Source organism: Coffea arabica, chromosome 10e (assembly GCF_036785885.1).
Source record: "Coffea arabica cultivar ET-39 chromosome 10e, Coffea Arabica ET-39 HiFi, whole genome shotgun sequence".
NCBI lineage: Eukaryota > Viridiplantae > Streptophyta > Magnoliopsida > Gentianales > Rubiaceae > Coffea > Coffea arabica.
The window spans coordinates 42,272,461-42,282,556 of NC_092328.1; the positions used below are offsets into that span (position 1 = coordinate 42,272,461).

The 10,096-nt window shown below is 31.8% G+C and overlaps 1 long non-coding RNA gene across 1 annotated transcript; it reads right to left on the reverse strand.

The window, feature by feature from the left end:
• Positions 1–5,243: 5,243 nt before the first annotated feature.
• On the reverse strand, positions 5,244–8,041 carry LOC113712946 (uncharacterized). Its single transcript, XR_003453395.2, has 2 exons — positions 7,178–8,041; positions 5,244–7,063 (listed from the first exon to the last, which is right to left on the reverse strand). It is a non-coding gene; the product is annotated as an uncharacterized lncRNA (long non-coding RNA).
• Positions 8,042–10,096: the final 2,055 nt, after the last annotated feature.

A 10,096-nucleotide genomic window follows, 5' to 3' on the forward strand; every position in this document is an offset into this window, starting at 1 on the left:
GATTAATGTCCTATCATGACACTAATACTAATACTACTGGCACGATTAAGTGGATTCACTAATATCCTAATAGAATATTAATATTAATACTCGCTAATATTAGTAATCATTAACATATAACTGTAATCTATGTATATATATATATATATGAAAATAACTATTTTAATCAGAGTTATTTCTCACTTCTATATGGCATGCCTAATTGAAGAGAATTAACGGGTTATGGGTCACTTGGGCTTTATCCATATTGAATCCTATTTGGATTATATTATATGTTTAAAAATTATCTCTAATTTTAAAATAACTAATCTTATCTTAATGACATTGCTTTAAAAAATAACTAATCTTATCCTAATGATGTTGCTTTCTATCAAAGTATTACATATATAACTATAGTAAAACATTTTTCAAAGCACAATTATTAAAATCTTAATATTCCAAATTACTTTCTTGATCACAATTACTCAAATCTTATATATCCCAAATTACTTTCTTTCACCACAATACTGTTGATTAGTATTCAAATTGTTCATCATTTCTTCCCTGAATTTTGAATTAATTTAGTGTAGAAAAGAGAATTAACTATTACATCGATAGATTTACCAATATTATTGAAAACTAAATATTTAGCAATGAAGAAAAATGAATTGCTGGATTTTTTGTACTTATTAAATATGAATATATAGTTCTAGATTTATGGTCATTATAAAAATTTAAATTATTTAAAAGAATATTTGTCAAAAAAGAATATCTACCAAATTTTTGATATGGGGTACATGATTTGATATATACTATCATATTATAGTGAAAGTACATAAACAAATTTTTAAAAATTAGTAAATAATTGAAGTTTAAAATACATTATTTTTTAAAGTTAGTATAGATGAATATGTAGGATTGTTGTTATTTTTGTATTTAAATTATTTATATTTGTATAAATTCACAATAAATTTTAAAAAAAGACCGTACTAAGGCATGGGTAAAATTCTAGTCTCTTATTAAGATTCTAGGGTAATTTACGTTAGCTTCCTTCTAGGCTCTTGCAAAAATCAGAGGCCTCTCCTCTTAATTTTAAGAATACCAGTAACTTCCTCTATTATTCGTTAACTAACTCCAAAAAACCTCACCTATTCATAACTAAGGGAAGAAATTAAATAATTTTGTTATTAATTCACTTTAATGTTCCCAAAATACCCTTGTATTGACAGAAGTTGATAATTCAAAAAAATAAAGAACAAAGAGTGGAGCTATTTTTTTTCTTCAAAAATTTTTGAATATAAAAATTAATTACACTTAGCCCCCATTTGGGGATGCGGTGCTTTTAAAAAGCACTTTTAGGTGTTAAAAGTATTTTTAATACGTTTGGTAAATATCATCCCATAAAATTAAAAGTGAGGATTTTGATATTAAAACACTTTTGGCAAAAGCTCAAATTTGATGCTTGTAAAGTAGCTTTTGTGATTTAAAAATAAAATATTAAATTTAATTATTTTATCCTATAGAGATAAATACATTTAAAAATTTTCAAATCACACATTATCTAATACAATAAGAACTTATTTAACTATGTATCCAAACAATATACTTAAAAGCACTTAAGCGCTTTAAAGCTCAATTGAAAAGGTACTTTTCAATAAATCACCACAGCCCCAAAACGGGCCCTTCATTGTATGTCCAACCATGAAAGTTAGCCCCATCAATTTCTTTTATGGCAAAATACAGAAACCTTCCTTGGTTTGCTTAAAGGTCACAAAACCTCCCCTATTATTTGAAAATACTCGAAGAACCTCCTTGTGAGACTAATACGGAAACCAGACAGAAATTGTCTAACTTAATGGTTAACAGAATTAGAAATTTTCTGGTTGTGCTTCTAATTTTCTGGTTGTGCAAGACAACCAATACCCAATTTGTTGTGTAAAAAATATTGAAAAATTCCCTGTCACTCTCATTTTTAAAGTTAATAGAACATGGAATATTTTAATTATTGTCATGTTCAGAAACCATGTCCAAAATATTGAAAAATTCCCTGTCACTCTCATTTTTTAAGTTAATTGAGTACGGACAATCTTAATTGTCGTCATGTTCAGAAATCATGTCCATGTGCAAAGCATTACAGTAGCAGGGTGATTAAAGCAAAATCCATGTCGATGTGCAATTAAAACCAGAGAAACAAATATAACTGATAACAAGGGTAAAATACCAAAAAAACTCCTTGTGATTTGCCAAATATTTAATTTAACTCCCTCTGGTTTGAAAACCTACACTATAGCTCCCGGTTGTTTCAACTAAATTAAAATTTGGACGACAAGTATCCAATCTAACAGTTATACGTGAAATATCAATATTGTCCCTATATAAATGAACTCCCTATAGTTTACCAAATGTTCAATTTAACTCCCTCTAATTTGAAAAATTACATTATAGCTCATTGCGGTTTCGACTAAATTGAAAATTGAATAAAAAGCATTTAACATATAGTAGGAGCAATATTGACATTCACATACAACTGTTAGATTGGATGCTTTCTGTTCAATTTTCAATTTGATCGAAATTACAGGGAGTTATAGTGTAAGTTTTCAAAGCAGAGGGAGTTAAATTGTATATTTGATAAATCATAGGGAGTTTTTGATATTTTACCCATATAACAAGGAAGCTGCAAAATAATTGAAGAATGAGATATGCTAAAAGTCATTGTCCCCCTAGTTAGGATCTGTTCATTGAACAATCCCTTTTCAATGAACCAAGGTATGGCACTCGGAAGTACTTATCTGTGCTAGAAATTAATCAGTGCATGACCAATTCCTAAAACCAAAATTTAAACAGAAACCAAATTATATCAAACAAATCATGATTGACAGCAAATTCTATTTGTTAAGACCCAAGACATGTGCAAAATTAGAACCAAGAGAGTAGGAGCTGGGAAAATACTTTTTAACTGGTCTTTGGTCCTAACTATGATAGTCACTAACATGACAATGTAGTAAAAGTCAAAACAAATAGATGAAATTGATGTTTCTAGGTCTATCAAGCGATTGTTTCCAATGGAATTCATCCACCAATTAGACTGAAACAAAAAAAAAAATTGAGTAATTAAAAGATACAGAGAAAATACATGCAATGATCAATTAGGCTCAGATCTATAAAAAGAGGAGGCAAAATAGAGGGGTGCATCACCATGGCTGCAAATTCTCAGTTACATATGTGAATGACTCCCATCTCATCCCACATGCCATCTGAGTTGCCTAGCCAAGATACGAGTTCGAATTTACCTCTGTGCATTTTGCCATCAATAACTCAAGAAAAGATTTGCATCATCACAGCCCGATAATATACACAAACCTCAATGCCCAAAAGCAAAAAGGCATCAATAATTATGATTATTCAACATAGATGCAGCAGCAACAAAGAATTAAGTTAATGATGAAACAAGCATTGCTATCTTAGCAGATTTTTCAGAAATAGTCTCCAATACAAAAAGGCCTCATTTGATAACATTTCTAGTTTCTAATTTCTGCAAAGGGATGTTAATTTCTTTCTTTTTTAAAAAAAAATTGTTGAAATCATAGGCATGAAAACAGAGAGGGGCAACAGCCCTTTAGGAACTCCCAAGCTCTCTGTTGCCTCATTCACTTTTTTCTTGAGTTGTGACAAATATAGTTCCCTAATTTTAACAAAAATTCATAGTGGAATTTCTTCTCTCTTCAATATCTATTAAGAAAATGGATTGGTTCTTTTCAATCCCTTTCTTTACAAACATGCAAGTCTACCGTATTAATACTCACATAATGGCCCTAGGTAATGCCCGTTGTAAGTATGTCCTCTTTGATTAGGATCAATGATCTTTTATAAGATCAATGCGTCAGATTTGTTTATCAAAGTCAAGCAAGAAGAAGAGCACCGGCATGGCTGCAAACTCAATTGCAGTTCTAGAATAATATACTCCAATATGCCATTTGAGTTGCCTCATCAAGATACGGTTTAAATCCAGTTAGTATGAAGCTTGAAACATGACTCATGCCATAGTATTATATCATCGCAGCCTAAAATGAATAGAATAAAATCACCTATTTTTTATTTTCTTCATCTGTTTTGAAACTCCAACAAAAGATCTAACTAAAACACAATAAATTAGCTATTAGTTCAATTTAGAACATACCTTAATGGAGGAGTCCTAACCTTTGTCATATGGTTCAAAAATTTTGATTTCCCAGATAATAAATAGCAGCCATAATCAAGAAGATGAATATTAGAAGATTATCTTGTCAACATTGGAAAGGAAAAACAAAAGCAAAGCAAAGAAAAATTTATGCCTTTTAATATTTTCTTGGTAGAGAGAAGAATAAGCAATTTTCTTGCTCTTTTCTTGAATAAATTGTTGACCACCATAGGCCTCTTTAAATAATTGATCCAACATATGATTCTTGCAATTAAGTTCCTTTCCATTTCTATCTTAACAAACCAAATGATCTATGGTAAACTTTTAATAACAATAGGAAATCAACTATACAACAAATTTAAGATAGTTCTAAGGGTGGCAATGGGATAGCGTTGGGGTGGGGGAAGGAGGTGGCAATGGGGCAGGGGTCCTCACCCTATTGTCAAACAACTCCCCCATCCCCGCCCATCCCTCGCCTCATGTACCCAGCCCCATGCCCCGCCCCGTTTTTCTTGCAAGAGAATAAATCAACCTACTATATTTAATAATCTGCTTATTCACGGGACAATTTTATCATGCATTCTATTTCAAAATATTCAATAAAGATATGCTTAAGTATTTAACTTTAGATCATTCAACGAGTTGCAAATACTAATAATTAAAGAAAATTAACAATCTGTCAATACCATGAAAATGATATTAAAACATTCGACTGAAATGTAATAGGACCAAGTCACACAATTGTAAACAACACTAAATAAAATTAACAAGTTATCAAGATGGAAACAAAACACAGGTTAAGTTACAATCCCATATTCAACAAGTTAAATTATTATATTTGTGTATATGTATGTATTATATATACATCTATAAATATATATAATTTTTTTGGTATGAAAGGAATGGGACGGGTGTATGTTGCCCCGTCCCCTGCCTTGTTTTAAGGCAGGGGAGAATTTTCTTCCCCCTCCCCCTGGTCCCGCCTCATTTCGACTTCCATGCGGGCACTCGCCATCGTTACCATCCTTAGATAATTCGAGCCATTGCAAGACATTAAAGAATCATTCGACATACAAACATAAAGGCAAAAGTAAAATCTTTTTGTTTATGATCAAACAGTAAGCTAAACAACATCTCTCAAATCATTTAATACTCCATAACAATGGGACACATAAATTTTCAAAAAACTAAACCAGTGTAATGGTAAAGCTACCTTTAGAAGCAAATCATCAAACGCAAAGCATACTACTATTGTAAGAGATGATCGCACACCTTAAACACCGGATGTTTACTTTATTGTGCTTCTTCTTGATTCTTTCAAACCTACAAAACAATCAATAATAACAAAAGCAAACATTTTTGCTAGGAGGTCAATTTTGGAAAAAAAAATGCTAGAAAAACTCAACAATGAACTCATCAAATGGTTGAAAATTGATGCGAAAGTGTGAGTAGCAAATAGGAGCAAGGAGGGGAGATGTATAGTGCTTTCATCTCTTTGATTCTCTTCTTTTTTTGGGAAAAGAAAAGAAAAGAAAAGCTAAGAGTTCCCCAATTTTCTCCTTCCAAGTACAATCATAATGTGTGTAAGCAAATTTTGTACCAACAAATAAAAAAAAGTAGGTGATCTAAAAGAAGAAGACGATGCAACCAACCGCCTACAAGGGTAGTTAAATTGCTGTTTTCTTTCATCTAAGATAAGAAGAGAAGAGAAGGGAAAGAATGAAAAAGAAAGCAAAAAGCTGGTGAGCAAAACGTCAAAAATAGCTCTCAACAGTTAGCTACTGTATTTGGGGCTAGATATTTTTTCTGGGTAAAGTAGTAATTTTAGACAAAAAATCGCAAATACCCTCAACAGTGACGTACTGTTCGGACTAGTAGTCAAAATTCTAAGGGTATTAATGGCAAAAAACTTTTTCCACAGTAGCACCAATTCCCAACATCAATGCCCAATCTATTATGTAACAAATATTGAAAAATTCCTTGCCACTCTTTATTTTTAAACTTGGGCACAATTGTATCTAATTCTTATTCTAAATTAGAAATAAATTACCCTTTTGAAAAGGTTCAAAATTCTCATCAGACTAAATAATCATTCATCTAAATCCAATAGCACAACCAATTCCCAACCTATTGTGTAGAAAATATAATTCAGAGCACCTAAATTGTAAGTAGTGACAATTCTTATGTAGATGTATATAATGTAATAAGGTGTTTACCATAGTTCACGCCCACCTATTAAAATTGAAGAAGTGTTGATCCTAACAATATTAGATATGAACATTATTTTTTATTTTTATTAATTGAAATACCAACCTAAATACTGTTATTATTTGCTGTTCTTTTTTTTTTTTAAGTTTAAAAATTTTTTAAAAGCATTTTTAGGCTAGAGGATTAAAGTTTTAGCTGAAAAGAAATCCGATATTAGAGATTCTTGTAGAAAATTTTATTAAGTTCAGTGATTTTGTGGTATAATTGAAAAACTTTTGTGGATTGCTTGCATCATTGGTCATCAGGTTGTAAACATAGCATGCCAAATATGCTTACTGGCAAGATGTGGAAAATATTAAGTGCATAAATTATTGCTTTCTAGCAGTAGCATCTCTCCAATGAAAATCAAAATATTCTATACTATGTTGCATTTGTAAATGTTTGATCAATAAGAGTGAGAATAAAGAAGCAAAGGTAGAACCTTACTTTTTAAATGAAATTACATAATATCCTTTCCATTTAAAAAGTATAAATTCATACACCTTTACAATGAAGATACCAGTTTCTGGGGATTACATTCATTCACCTTCAGCTTAGAATATTATTTTTTACATGAAAGAAAAGGAACATTTGTACAACAGACAAGAAAATGTAAAAATGGCTTTCAGTAGAATGATTGCTTTCATGGCACCTAGCCATCTGTAAAACAGAGAACAAAGAACACAAATTGCTTTTAGTAGAATGGTTGTCCCCATAAAGAGAAGTCATTCACTTAATTTCTTAAGAGTTAGAAAAGGGGAAAAAAAATCTTACCTTCAAGCCAACTTCAAGTAGAAAGAACAGAATTCTGGAGAAGGGAGATTCAAAAAAACCCAAATCCTCCAATACTCTCCTACAAATTTTCCATGTCGTCAGTCATAAAATAAGAAGAGAAAAAAAAAACTAAAAAGCAATGCATTGAATGTTTAGAGAATGAAAAAAATTACTCAAGAACTTATTTTAGTCATTAGAGTAATATCGAAAGGATCAAAACATGTCGTAATCATATTTAAAAATGGGGCTAAATTTGTATTAAAAGTTTAGAAGAACACATTCAGCTACACTGAAACTAATAAAATAGGAAAAAAATGAATTTTGACAATCAAAACCAAGACTCAAATTTATCTATAAAAGTCAACCAAAGAAGAAAAGCATCCCCATGGCTACAAAGTCGGCTGTAGTTGGGGGATAATATTCCCCAAAATGCCATCCTGTAAGAATTATCTATAAGATGAATCCGAAGACTACGCATAATTTGGGGAAAAATTTGCTGATTTTTTGGCCAAGAAGTACAACCTAATCTAACCAAAAGTTCCCTATTTTCCTCCTTCCAAGTAGAATTATCCTGTGGGTAAGCAAATTCTGAGCAAGAAATTACAAAAAAAAGGAGTTTATTTGACATTGAATAAAGGAGAAGACACCATCTGCTAAAGCAGTTGAACTGCAGCTTCTTCCTTTCGTCTGATGAGAGGAAAAAGAAATAGACGGGAAAGAAACAGGAAAGAAGCAGAAAAATGGTAGGCTAAAACTAAAAGTCAAAAGAAGCGGCAAGGGATAGTACAGAGGAAGAAGGGAAAGACACGGATGAACAGGAGAAAAAGTGCAGGTGAAAAACCAAAATTCAGCCCAAATAGTGAGCTACTGTTCTGGAAGCCTATTATGTTTAGAAGAGCAAACACGTAATTTTAAGTAAAAGGACAGAAATGCCCTAGAATAGTTATCAACTGTTTAGACCAGGGTACACTTTATGAGGTTATTGTCAAAAAAAAAAAACACAATAGTTACTTCTCTCCCATGTTTTGCCACGTGGATCAACGTGGGAGAAGAAGCCTTAGGTTTTTATATATATGTAATAAGATAGTTTGAAATATCTTTAATATCCTTTTGTTCTTATTTTTTTTTATTTTTTTCCTTTTTCTTCTACCTGTAATCCGATGCCTACCGCTACACAACCTCTCATCACCACCATTAGAACAGAAGAAGAAATTCTTTTACATTTTTTTCTTTTCCTTTCCTCATTTACTTGTTTTCTTTCTTTTTCCTTTTTCTTTCTTCATTTCATTCCAATTGCCAACACCAAGGCTATATCCATTGCCGTCACCACCAGCAGACCTTCTCAATTGCCGCCACCACCATCACCGCTACTGCTACAAAATCTCAAATTGATTAATACTAGAAAAAACCCATGTCTACAAATGGATAAAAAGCCCCAAAATTTGAAGGATTTCGCTGCAATTCCTCAATCAAAACCACCACGAATCTTTGCAAATTCCTAGATTGATTAACCCTATAAAATTCTAAAGTTTCAATGGATAAAAACATCAAATTTTCAAGGACTTCTCAGAATTTGTCAATCAAAAGACCCGTCGCTATCCACTCGAGCAGTGGAAAATTTCGGAATGATTAACCACATAAAATCCACCATTCAGTATGGATTAAAAACCCCCAACATTATCTGCAACTAGGATGTTTTTATTACCGCAAGAGTATAAAAGAAAGAAACAGCTGAGAGAGAGCAAAAGAAAGGTGCTTTTGCTTGGGCTCATAATTTCAGTTAACCCGAGTGACACGGTGCAATGTGGTAAACTAAAATAAGTTTACACTTGTTAGTGAGTAAAAAAATTGGGGAGAATTACACCAATAGTCTCTCACATATCCCCAGAATAAAAATGATCATTTTTAGTCCCTAGCAAACAAAAAATGATCAATTTTAATCCATTTGCAATTTTTCGAGCGATTTTTGGCTGAAATTTGTCACATGCACATCACATGCCCAACTTTTAAAGGGTAAAAAAGGCAAATCACTTATCTGTTGACCAAAATGTAAGCGACTATTAATCGTCAAAATTCTCCTTCTGTTTATCATCTTTATCTTAAGCAAACCCTAAATCTAAACTTCACACTATGGTAGAAGCACCAACTTGTAATTGTGGTGTACCAACGAGAATGAAAACGTCGTGGACAACTGAAAACCCAGGAAAGAGGTTCTATAATTGCGCTTACTATGAAGTATTCACTTCAGTTTTATTTCTTTTTTATTTCAGAAATTGTGAAATTTGAAAAGGTAATGATTGAGTTTGAACAATATGGCCATGATTACGGCTATTTCAAGTGGTACAACACAAGTAGTTATGACAGGTGTGAAAATTTGTTAGACACACAAGATGATTAACGAAGAGGATAAAAGAGTTGGAGGCAAAGGTGGAAGAAACAAGCCGCAAGGAGAAAACGATGAAATTATTGCTGTTTGTGAAGTCTAACTTGAATGTGTTATAAAAAGTCGAAAAGGAACAGGCTTCTATTGAAAGATGATAAAAGATGATAATGGTGTGATTATGACTAAAGAAACAATAGAAAGTGAACCAATCATTTGCATCAAAAACAAGAAAAGCATGCATTCCATTGTTCTAAAACAAATTACATAATCCAATAAAGTACATTAATTAGAATATGCCTTTCACCAAAAAATGCATGAAGTAAGAAGTCAATTCCATTGTTCCAAAATAATTGTCTGCCGAAGTCAAATACTAGTTAAAAATACGAAAAAAATTTCCATTTATTTCTCATCATAGGAGCTCAAATTTGTAGCAGCACCTAGCGGTCCTCTAAGTTAGCTTTTCATCCCCTCCTTATAGCATTTTTAGAATTAGATACCTTTATAGTTGGTGCCTTCTTAGGCCTTTAAAGACACAA